We start from the raw sequence: 12584 nt of genomic DNA on the forward strand, positions 1-12584 counted from the left end.
ACTCGAATTGATATTAACCAACACACTCTTAACTGATATTAACCTGGCTTCTACCCTGAACCTGGCCTCTTCTACCTCTACCTCCGAGCCTGGCTTCTTGTACCTCTACCTCCGAGCCTGGCCTCTGACCATCCATTGTTTGCCTCACCGGGTGCCTGGAACCACTTAACCGCGTCTCCTGGAAACTCGTTTCTTATTTGGAACCCCAGGTGAAGATACTTCCAGTGTGTGGGTGTGGGTGGGTGGAGGTGGGTGGGTGTAGGTGGGTGGGTGTAGGTGTGTGTGTGTGTGTTCAACAATTGAAAGCTCAAGAAGCAATGTGTTTCATATCTCTCTCTCTCTCTCTCTCTCTCTCTCTCTCTCTCTCTCTCTCTCTCTCTCTGTAAGACATAGATACATATAAAAACAGATTATGAAAAGAAAAAATCATAAACAATAATGAGAGAGAGAGAGAGAGAGAGAGAGAGAGAGAGAGAGAGGACCACCACTTCCTAACAACCGGAAGCTGAGGGGATAAAAAGGTACGGAACTTTATTGGCCAGTAATTAGCCTTTGGGAGTATAAAAACCAAAAAGTTACCCCTACCCTCGCCCCTAATTAACCCCCCCCCCCCACAACCTAACTACCATACCTGCCACCAATCTACACCCCAGAGCTCTGTTTCCTTCCCTCCCCGAACCCACCACCCTGCCACACTCTCCACCCCTACACAGTCCACACTCACCCACCACACCCTGACGCACCCACCCCACCCACCACCATATGCTCTCACCCACTACAATCACACTCACCACCACCCACCATACACACACTCACCCACCACCCCACTCATATCCTCCCTCACCTTACCCACACCCTCCATCACCTACCTAAAAACACATCCACCCACATCCTTCGACCCACTTGCCATTAACCACACACCCCCTCACCCACCCATCTTCAGACAACTTGCACCACCACCACCACTTGCCATAACCAGTTCACCACTAATAGTCATCACCACCCAGAGAGTCAGTCACCACACTTACACACCTCTCAGTAGAATAATCATCAACGGTGTTCTGTGTTTGTCAGGAGGTTAATTAGTGGAGCGATGTGCCGGAACGCTGCTGCCCTGTACAATGACTTAGTAAAGTTTGTTCAACACTTCAATGATGTTTATACAATTACCTTCAGTTGCCCCTCTCTCACTTGTGACCATTAACAATACACTAAAGTTTCTATTAGCATAAGTATTTTTTTTTAACCCTATTAAGTTTTATTACATATCGATCTATATTATTGATTATTCACTCCCTCCCTCCTTCCCTACCTACTCCTCTCCCTCCCTACTCCTTCCCCACCACCTCCCCAACTTCCCGGCCATTTTCCACAAATATCCTACTAGATAAAACTTATTCCTCCAAACAGGTGACACTTGACCTCGAGGCACAAGTTCCTCACCATACCGCACACTGAGACTCCTTCCTGCCTGCCTCTCCTCTCTTCTTCATTTCTCTTCTCTCCTCCTCTTTCTTCCTATCGTCCCTGTTTTCCTTCTTCTCCTCCCCTTCCTTTCTTCCTGTACTTTTTTCGCCTTAATCTCCTTTCTGCCTTTATTCTCTCTCTCCTCTCATTCCTTTCCTTCATCTCCTCTTCTCTAATCGTCTCCTCTAACCCCCCCTTCCTCTTCCTAAGCTAACAGCCAAGGAAAAATTCTCCATTTACCCCAAATTTATACTAAAAAGAATTCCAGGAGAGAAGTTTAACCCAAGTGCTCTAAGTCACACAACCCTGCCGCCTTATTTTTTTCACCCCTTCACCACTTTAAGTAAAAATCTCTTCAATAATCCATTTAAAATATTTATGTCATAAGGAACTCGAGTGAATTTTATCATTTATTTCACAATACAAGTATTTTTTTCACTTCATTTCGGTAAAATTCTATAATATTTCGTTTAAAATTTATGATAAAAGGAAACTCCAGTGAATTTTCCCCCAAAAAGGAAGAGAAGTGTGTGTGTGTGTGTGTGTGTGTGTGTGTGTGTGTGTATTCCTATTCTCTCATTCGTACCCTAAAACTTTCTTGGTCTCTTTATTCTCAAAACTACGCACAATTAACACATTCTCCCGTAAGTGGTAACGACAGGAGAACTATGCCGTAGTAAGGGTAGAGTCTCAGCGTATATCTGGTGACATTGATGACTTTCTGAATGTTATAAATCGTAGTGTGACGGAAAGGTTGAATTGGGGTCACCTGAAGATCCCCCCCCCTTAGTTTATTCCACATGAAGATTAACCATTCAAATGCTAACCTAACCTAACCTTACCTAACGCTAACTAACACTAACCAACTCTAACGTAATACTAACCTTACCTAACCAAACGCTAACTAACACTAACCAACTCTAACGCAATACTAACCTTACCTAACGCTAACTAACACTAACCAACTCTAACGTAATACTAACCTTACCTAACCAAACGCTAACCTATAATTTAACCCATCCCCCCCTAATCTATTTTCAACCAATATAGCTTATCCTCCCCTAATCTAACTCCCTCCCCCCCTCCCCGGGCAGGTAGGGTTAACGCGGCTAATCATCAGGTGAAATAAGCTTTGTGTGAGGTCGCTTATTTTCCCACACATTCCAAAATTATCAAAACTTTCGAAACTTTTACCAAATGAACTGAAGAACTGGAACACTGGCTTTCAAAACTTTTACTGATAATTCATACCAAAATATTAACCAATTAAAAAACCCCATTACCAAAGTTTTAATTAATTTTTTTTTCAAATATTTTTACACCTTTTATCATGACTGAACCCAAAGAGGAGTCCAGTTTAGGTATAGTCTCTACGATGTATCTACGCCATTTTTAAATAGCTTTTATGCCCGAGTGACGATGATGCAGTCGGTAGTCTTGTTAAAAGAATATGTACAGTATGTCTATGTCTCTCTCTCTCTCTCTCTCTCTCTCTCTCTCTCTCTCTCTCTCTCTCTTTGCCTGTCTGTCTGTTAGTCTCTGTCAGTCTATCTATCTATCTTTGTTTTTGTGTCAGTCAGTGTCAGTCAGTCAGTCAGTCAGTCACACACACACACACAAGGTACTTAGCCATAATTTTCGCCACAAAGGCCACGCTAGCGACAGGTCAACATCTCAACCTAATCATTACCGTTAATTGCAAACTATAAATTGCCTCGTTCAATAGTAGCGAGAGATATTAACAGCCACGACTCGACGGCTAAACCACCAGTTACCATCAGGCTTCTATACCTGTCTACCTTGTTTATCGCCTTGGTAACCTGTGTGTGTGTGTGTGTGTGTGTGTGTGTGTGTGTGTGTGTAAGGTAAACAATTTATGTCAGGGTTACAAACACGCACATAATTAATATTCTATGCACATGTGTACCCTACCAGCCCCTGTATAATAAATTCAGCACATGCGCATTATGTCTCACACACACACACACACACACACACACACACACACACACACACACAGGAGAAAACCCTACAAAAATAAAAATATATTGAAGGGGACTCCATCATTCTCAGAACTCGTGACATCCTATACGAAGAAACTGCCCCGTTAGTGCCAATTACGTTATTAGGGATATTGTTGGCACTCTTGACCCTAAACTGCCCTGTTTGTACCAATCAGGCTCTTTGGGATATTGTTGGCACTCTGATCCTAAACTGCCGTTAGTGCCAATTAGGTTATTAGGGTTATTATTGGCACTCTTGAACATAAACTGCCCTTATTTGACACTAATGAACAGGTAATGCTAACTTCCCTCTTCTCCATTGGTGACTCTTGCTTATTAATATCAAGTAATAAAGACATCCTCATTATCACCAAGTACCTCCTCATTATCACCCGGTACTTCCTCATTATCACCAAGTACCTCCTCATAATCACCAAGTACTTCCTCATTATCACCAAGTACCTCCTCATAATCACCAAGTACTTCCTCATAATCACCAAGTACTTCCTCATTATCACCAAGTACTTCCTCATTATCACCAAGTACCTCCTCATTATCACCGAGTACCTCCTCATTATCACCAAGTACTTCCTCATTATCACCAAGTACCTCCTAATTATCACCAAGTACTTCCTCATTATCACCGAGTACCTCCTCATTATCACCAAGTACTTCCTCATTATCACCAAGTACCTCCTAATTATCACCAAGTACTTCCTCATTATCACCAAGTACCTCCTCATTATCACCAAGTACTTCCTCATTATCACCAAGTACTTCCTCATTATCACCAAGTACTTCCTCATTATCACCAAGAGATTAAACATTACAAACAACACTAACAATTCCATTTTATTGTACAGTATGTAGCAAAATATCACCTACCTTGCCAATGGAAGTGTGTCAGCTCCTAGCGCACCTGTGTGTGTGTGTGTAGATGCGATGAATGAAGGTCCAAGGTACTCCTCCTCCGTCAGTAGTATATCCAGGGAAGTTCAGTTCAGTTCAGTTCAGTTCAGTGAGGTGTTCTCTCAGCAGGTTCTACTGGGTCCTAACTGAGGCACAAGCAACCTCACTCGCTCAATCGTTAAAAATCCACAAATGATTTTCTTTAATTATCACTTTCACTAGTTTTTTTCTTCTTCTAAATATCGTTATATGTATATCCTGTTAACAATAGATCCCTGTAAAGAAAAAACTATTAATTCACTGCATTGTATTACGTAAGAATGTGATGGCGGCGGTAAAGCTCTTATAGTCTTTATATATTTGATCCTTAAGTCACGACAAAGACACAAAAGAAACTTTAACAAAAACATAAATAAAAATAAAACGTACTAAGAGACACCATAAGAAACGTTAACAAAACCAAACAAGAAACTTTGACAAAATAAAAAAAACCGCAAACAAAGACCAATAAAAACGTAAATAAATTAATCAATAAACAGTAATAAACACAATAAGAAACGGTAGAATAAAATAAATTAATAAAACGGACACCAAACATTTAACACACGAGCGAACTTTCCCGCGCGGAGACATTGAAGACAAGACTACTGCGTTAGACTGGGGGAAAAAATTATAAAACACTCGTTACATAATTACACCCGGGTGACGCTGGAATGCATTGTCTTTCCGTCTCTCAATAAAACTGCCTTTTCCCCTACTGAACATTTCTAACATGGTTCAAAGGCCCTAAAAAAAATTATTCCTTGATTAAATGGAGACATGATCCAAACGCCTTAACCAATGTCTAAATACAAACTTTTTTTAAATATATACTTAAAGAGGTATACAGTATACTGTATAATTATATGAGACTATATATATATGACCTAAAGACGTAAATGTGACCTATATATAAACTAGGCTATAGGCTAATGTATCATGGTATTATATTTACGAGTCAAAACAGTGTGTGTGTCGTCACATATCACACAGTTAAGAGATATGTTTGGTGTATCTCTCCCTGTAGTCTGGATATTTTGTGACCCAGTCTGGTTTTACGATAAGATGCTGGTGTTGTCGTTATAGTGGTGGTGTTGTTATGGTGGTGGTGTTGTTATGGTGGTGGTGTTGTCGTTATGGCGGTGGTGTTGTCATCATGGTTGTCGTGTTGTGGTTATGGTGGTGTTGTCGTTATGGTGGTGGTGTTGGTCGTTATGGCGGTGGTGTTGTCATCATGGTTGTCGTGTTGTGGTTATGGTGGTGTTGTCGTTATGGTGGTGGTGTTGTCGTTACGGTGGTGGTGTTGTGGTCATGGTGCTGGTGTTGTGGTTATACTACTGATGTACTATGTCAAAACAAACACAACGCAAAAAAATTGACACGAATATTAATGGAAATATTACAATGACAATAAATAGCATAACACTGACTTATGTTATAAATATTTAGCAAAAAATAAAATAATTTTAATGAGACATCATTCTCGGGGACTGCCTTATTTTTTCATATAAATAATTATACAATAATTAAAGCCAACTAACTCCGGAAACCATAATAATCTAAACGGAAATAAGAAATAGATTATAACATATTGTACGTACGTGTGTGTGTGTGTGTGTGTGTGTGTGTGTGTGTGTGTGTGTGTGTGTGGGGCTACAACAGGACGCCCTGCACACAAACCCCCAGGGCGGCTGGTCTTGTCATAAATGGCCAGACTTAAGTACTAGTGAGTGGCCACTTCCTACCAACACCTCTCTTCATGGTAACACACAGAACATAACTAAAATACTTCGTGGATTATAGTAGGTGGACTGTATATACAGTAATGAGAAAAAATAATTAACAACAATACACTGTTGTTTATCGGTGTAGTGTATGTAACGAAAAACATTAAATACTTATTATAATAGGAGCACGTACATACCTTATAAAACTCTAACCTAAACTTGGATACTAAAGTCCGCTATATGGAGGATTCACTATTTATAATATAACAATGAAAGGCAATCAAGTTCATAAATTAATCACTTGGTATGGTATAACATAGGCAATAATATGACACCGAAACCCGATTTCCGTGTTGCTAAGTTCCCAATCACTTTTTATTATTATTTATAAATTTTACAATTTACATATACTGTACACATAAATATTACATATTAACATATTTGTAAGTGAAATATTTGGATGACTTTTCTTTTAAAATACACTTGATCATCCATTTATTATAATATATCCTGCCTTTAATAAAGGCTATAGTCTCCTTTAACATTATAATTTTCTTTCCTACTTAACCACATACAGTAAATATAATCTGACATTAGCATGATCATGGTATTCTTATCCTTATTATCACTACAGTTAATATTAAACATTAAGTTCCCAATCACTAGGCGACGACGCGAGGCGGAGATAGTGAAATGTTCGTATATCAAACACAAAAGACAACAATGGAGTTTTTTATGTGATGCAAGTATTATTATTATTCATATATCAAGATATTACAAGAAAAACTACTATTACTACTACTACTGGTATAACTACCTGTATTACTTACACTGCAAATACGACTACTTATACTGCAACTACTACTATTAATCTCACTACTACTGCTTCCGCTACTACTACTACTAGAGACGGTTATTTTTTTCTTTGCCGGTATATAAAAACAAAACACTCCGAGCTCGTCTGCCCATAACCGAGTCACCACTATAACTAACAGCACGATATATCACTGTGAAAGATAACAATTAATCTAATCCTACCTAACTACCGTACGGCAAACGGGGACAATATATCTAATAATAACTATGGCAGACAGTAACGATATAACCAATCTTAACTGAGCCACAGTAACGATGTATCTATACCTAACTAACTATGCCAGACTTATAACAACGATGAACATACAAATTTATCTCGTCAACGCTCTTTTATATACAAATTTATTCTCATTTTACTCATCTATTTATCTGTGTTTTGAAGCAATTTATTTATTTACTTGAATAGACAGAGCTACATACATCGAACTGTAATTATATTGCCTTTCAGATGCTATAGAAAAAAAAAATCCTGTACTCCGAACATATTCTGAAAAAGACAATATTAACTTAGAAAAATCCTAAGTTTACCGTTTCTTACAATAATCACTAAGCGGTTCTCATAGTAACAAGAGCACGGTACCAAATTTGACGTTATTATTATTATTATTATTGTTGTTGTTTTTGTTGTTACTGTACAAAATAACAACAGATTTGATTCATTATAAACATGTGCTTTAAACAAAACATTTATTTCATTTTAATTACAGATGCTCCTAAGATGTGCAGTTTAGTTGTACAGGTATCATGGTAATCGATAGCCTCATGACTACACGTTCTTCCACTCAAGGACAAATTTAGACTCCCCCCTCTCTCCGTGTACAAAATAATAAGTGACATTATAACTTAATTTACTGCGACCATTAATAATAATAATGATCTCTTTTTATTACTGGTAGTTAGTACGAAAGTGTTATTATAATTATTAATTGTTAGCGTTACTGATATTGTCATCCTAACTGTAGTTACCGATACTGTATTATTATCAATAGCCTTGTATTGTCACGCGGTTTTATCATTTTTATACTCAATGACGCCTATTAACACTGAATTATTAAAAATTTAGAGACTATTTTGGCAGCTTTCGTCCGCTTTTAATATTTTTTATCACAGAAGAAATATTAATGTACATTTTAATTCAACTTATTGTTTCTAAATTTCATAAAATAGGAAAAGTAAACTAAATATGACGGCAGACACAAACCAAGCCAATACAAACTAACTTTATCAAACTTAACTAAAATTACAGTATTCTAAAATCGTTAGGTTAGGCTGGCGGGTTTTGTCTCGTCACTAATGGCTGGGGTCTACCGCTGCCTCCCTCAAGGAACACTGTTTACAACAAGACGACACTTGGCTTCACACATCTACGCTAGTAATTTAAACTGTTTACAATAACCCTTAAAAATTTTGACGTTGAATTTAGATACAACGAACTGATAAAACACAACTTTATATCTTTTAAATGAAGATAGAGAATGCGTAGTTTAACTATATTTCAATGTTACCATAATCTACTCAATATAAGCAGCGTATTACTAATTCAATATCACCAAATACCACGCATTATTAACTTCTTTCATGCCATGGTTGACTGATGATAAATCAACCTTCATTATACCCCCCCCTAATCGATTATTACACTATTACCAACAAGGACAGTAGATTAATGGTTCCAGTTTTGTAAAGGTGGATAGAAGAAGAGTTGTGGTAGAGAGGGCGAGAGCGACAAAGACTTGGATGAATAGCCACACATTTCGTACACTTAGCCCCTATTATTTGAACACTTTTCATTGGCAACGATATATTAGTTAAAATATGCACCTTCGTGTATATAATGAGTTAAAACAGCTTCGATTTGTCGTTGACTTTCTTTATCTGGGGAAATACCAAAGTACGTTCATTTTCCTTCTTCAGACTGTGATGATAGGAGAGGGAGACGTTCGAGTCACTGAGGTACATAAGAGACTAGTGCTTCAGCCTCACTAGTCATCATCTCACCAAACCTCAGGAACGAGTGTAAACACCTTCCTAAAAAAAATATTCAAAACAAACTCGAAAAGAATTTGTGACATGACTAGTAAAATGTATTTGCTGCGACCGTCACTTAGCCTAACCTAACCATTAACCACGTTACGTTAAGTTAGATGACGGTAGTAGCGATTATAATATATTTCTGAATATTTTAGGAATTAAGTGAAATTCCTAGTTACGAAGATTACCTGTAACAAACACCATAGTACATTATCATACTTACACAAGAAGTTAGGTCATTTGCGTTGGAGAGAGAGAGAGAGAGAGAGTATTATAATCTTTATGTTAATCCTCTATTAAAACTTAAACCGTGAGAGTACATTAGCATAATCTGCACTTAATCTGGGCCTGGACACGGTTCTGGCCACGTGCCTAGTCTTGGGGGCCGGGGCGGGGCGGTAGGCGGGGCGGGGGGGTAAAATCTGCGTATCTAAACGCAAAAAAAAAATTACCGAATGAAAAAGAAACTGACGATCTTCGCAAAACCTAAAACTCTCGAACCTCTGTCCTGCATGGCAGTGAACAGTGACATCACCCACAAGAATCTGATATATATATATATATATATATATATATATATATATATATATATATATATATATATATATATATATATATATATATATATATATATATATATATATATATATATATATATATATATATATATATATATATATATATATATATATATATATATATATATATATATATATATATATATATATATATATATATATATATATATATATATATATATATATATACACATATTTCATGTAGCTCCACAATGAAAACGTGGGTAAGATAAATCTTGATAAAATCACACGGGGAAAAGGGAAACAACAGAGCACCTTGGCTTTCGTATTAATTCAAGACATCTTCAAGACGTCTTGAATAAAGACGAAAGCTAAGGTGCTCCGTTGTTTCCCTTTTCCCCGTGTGATTTTATCAAGATATATATATATATATATATATATATATATATATATATATATATATATATATATATATATATATATATACACTGTTAATGAATATGATGTATTTCTTTGTGTATGAACCTCTGTCCTGCGTGGCAGTGAGAAGTTATACCACCCTCAGTGTCAAGACCTGACTGAATTACTCAATAGGCAAACTGTACTCCAAGCTTTGTCAATAAATATGTTAAACTAACTAAAATCATAACATTCCACCAATTTCCATCGCTGATTGGACAATGACGCTCAGGAGATTATAATTATTAACACGGTTCAATTTTGGCGTTTGATATTTTAGATAATTAAAAGGCAAGATAGACCGGGGTGAGGAGGTGGAGGGTAGGGAGGTGGGGGGGTGAGGAGGTGGAGGTGAGGAGGTGGAGGGAGGAGGTGGAGGTGAGGAGGTGAAGGGGTGAGGGTGGAAGGGGGTGAGGAGGTGGAGGTGGAGGGGTGGAGGTGGTGAGGAGGTGGAGGGGGGTGGAGGAGGTGGAGGGTGAGGAGGTGGAGGGGTGAGGAGGTGAGGGGGGTGAGGGTGGGGGGAAGGGGAAGTAGAAGGTTGGGAGGTGTCGGGGTTTCAAGGGTAATAGTGCACCACCATAACTTCAGCCTCCACCACCATGCACCATAACCAGCTCCTCTAACTAGCATCACTCTGTACTCGGAGTTTTTAATGGCCTGTAAGGTAATGTATATCCATAATGGCGCTAAGTGAACGTTTATGGCTACAATTATCCCAAGTGTGTTTTAGTCGCCATATTTGTTGTAACGTTAAGTAAAAGATTCTTTAATATTTTCGTGGTATATCCAGGTTAAGTAAGAGAGATTTGTTAATATTATTATATATCCAGGTTAAGTAAGAGAGATTTGTTAATATTATTATAATATACCCAGGTTAAGTAAGAGAGATTTGTTAATATTATTATATATCCAGGTTAAGTAAGAGAGATTTGTTAATATTATTATATATCCAGGTCAAGTAAGAGAGATTGGTTAATATTATTATAATATATCCAGGTTAAGTAAGAGAGATTTGTTAATATTATTATAATATATCCAGGTTAGGTAGGAGAGATTATAACTGGTAAAGTTTTTAACACAACAGCTGGCAGATGGTGACCTAACGCTCTTTGACATACTTTCAATGTTCACTGTATATTGAATAGAACGCCATGTGCAGCTGACTGGTTGTGGCGGTGCTCAGGATACCAAGCGTGTTGCCTCACACACACACACACACACGTCATCTGATGCACTGGAGAAAACACACTTTGTTTTTTTTATAAAGCTGTTTGCATTTTGTAAAGTATAACAGGGCATTATATTAGTCTGATACATTAATTAAAGGTAAAAGTTTATTGGACTGGTAATATCTGTATCACTATCGGACTGGTATGGCCTCGCTCACCGCCTACGGGTCCTACTGCCAGTAAATGTCAACAGGGTGCCTCTGGGTGCTCGTAGCTTTCATAATTAACAGAGGTGATACACATTGTCTACGTTAGTGTCTGGTGGATGAGAGCCAATGGGGGTGCCAAGATTCTCACTGTCTATTTTCAAATCAGTCTGGCCACACGGACACTAACAGCCTCTCACAAAACTAGTTGATGCATACAATGACTACCAACATTAGTGCCTCCAGGAGTGCCCCGATCATCAGTGCCACTTACAAATCATTCTGACCCACAACTCTTAAGTCTTTAGTAATGTACAAGATTAATCTGGCCAAGGCTTGTTCCCCCATGGTAAGAGTGCAGCCGCTGTGTACGTAATACCTCACTAGTGGCATACCGTCACGAAGCGTCTTACATTCTGCCAAAGGCCCTGTAGTCTCAGCTTCTGGTTAATGCTTACAAATACTGACTAAAGAAACACAAGTATGTAGGAGGTGAGTGGGAGGGAGGGAGGATGAGAAGGAAGGAGGAATGAAGGGAGGGAAGATGAGAAGGGAGTACAGAGAGAAGATAGAAACACCTTAGAACCTTGTAATGAAGCATAACACACACACACACACACACACACACACACACACACACACACACACACACACACACACACACACACACACACAAGCAACAGTAACAGTCGTACCCAAGATAACCTTCACACAGTGAGGTCCCAGGGACCCAGTGATAACGGCCCGACCCAACAACAACCAGCGATGTGTTAATCTGTCTACAATAGGAAGGCCTAAGACCAAACCTCACTCATATAACACCATCTGTGAGGTAATTACTACACCACGCCAGGTCCCTCATAACACCATCTGAGGGAACTACTACACCACATGTCCCTCATAACTGCATCTGTAGAGAATTACTGCACCACATGTCCCTCATAACACCATCTGTTGAGGGAATTACTACACCACATGCCCTCACTGCCCCACCATCTGTAGAGTTACTACACCACGTAAGGGCCCCTCATAACACCATCTGTGAAGTCAAAATTACTACACCACGTGAGGTCCCTCCTGCTTACCATCTGTGGGGAATTGCTACACCACGTCAGGCCCTCCTGCTTACCATCTGGCAGGGGAATTACTACCACGTGAT

The 12584-nt window shown here is 38.6% G+C and overlaps 1 protein-coding gene across 9 annotated transcripts in view; it reads right to left on the reverse strand.

The window, feature by feature from the left end:
- Positions 1 to 12584, reverse strand: part of LOC121878859 — a 151692-nt gene that overhangs the window by 122070 nt on the left and 17038 nt on the right. For all 9 annotated transcript variants that reach the window (XM_042385285.1, XM_042385284.1, XM_042385278.1 and 6 more), the window contains one exon: positions 4356 to 4654. The gene's annotated coding sequence lies outside the window, so the exon portion shown is untranslated. Of the gene's footprint in view, positions 1 to 4355; positions 4655 to 12584 lie in introns of those variants that run through there.

This window comes from Homarus americanus, unplaced genomic scaffold (genome assembly GCF_018991925.1).
Source record: "Homarus americanus isolate GMGI-L3 unplaced genomic scaffold, GMGI_Hamer_2.0 scaffold54840, whole genome shotgun sequence".
NCBI classification, from domain to species: Eukaryota; Metazoa; Arthropoda; class Malacostraca; order Decapoda; family Nephropidae; genus Homarus; species Homarus americanus.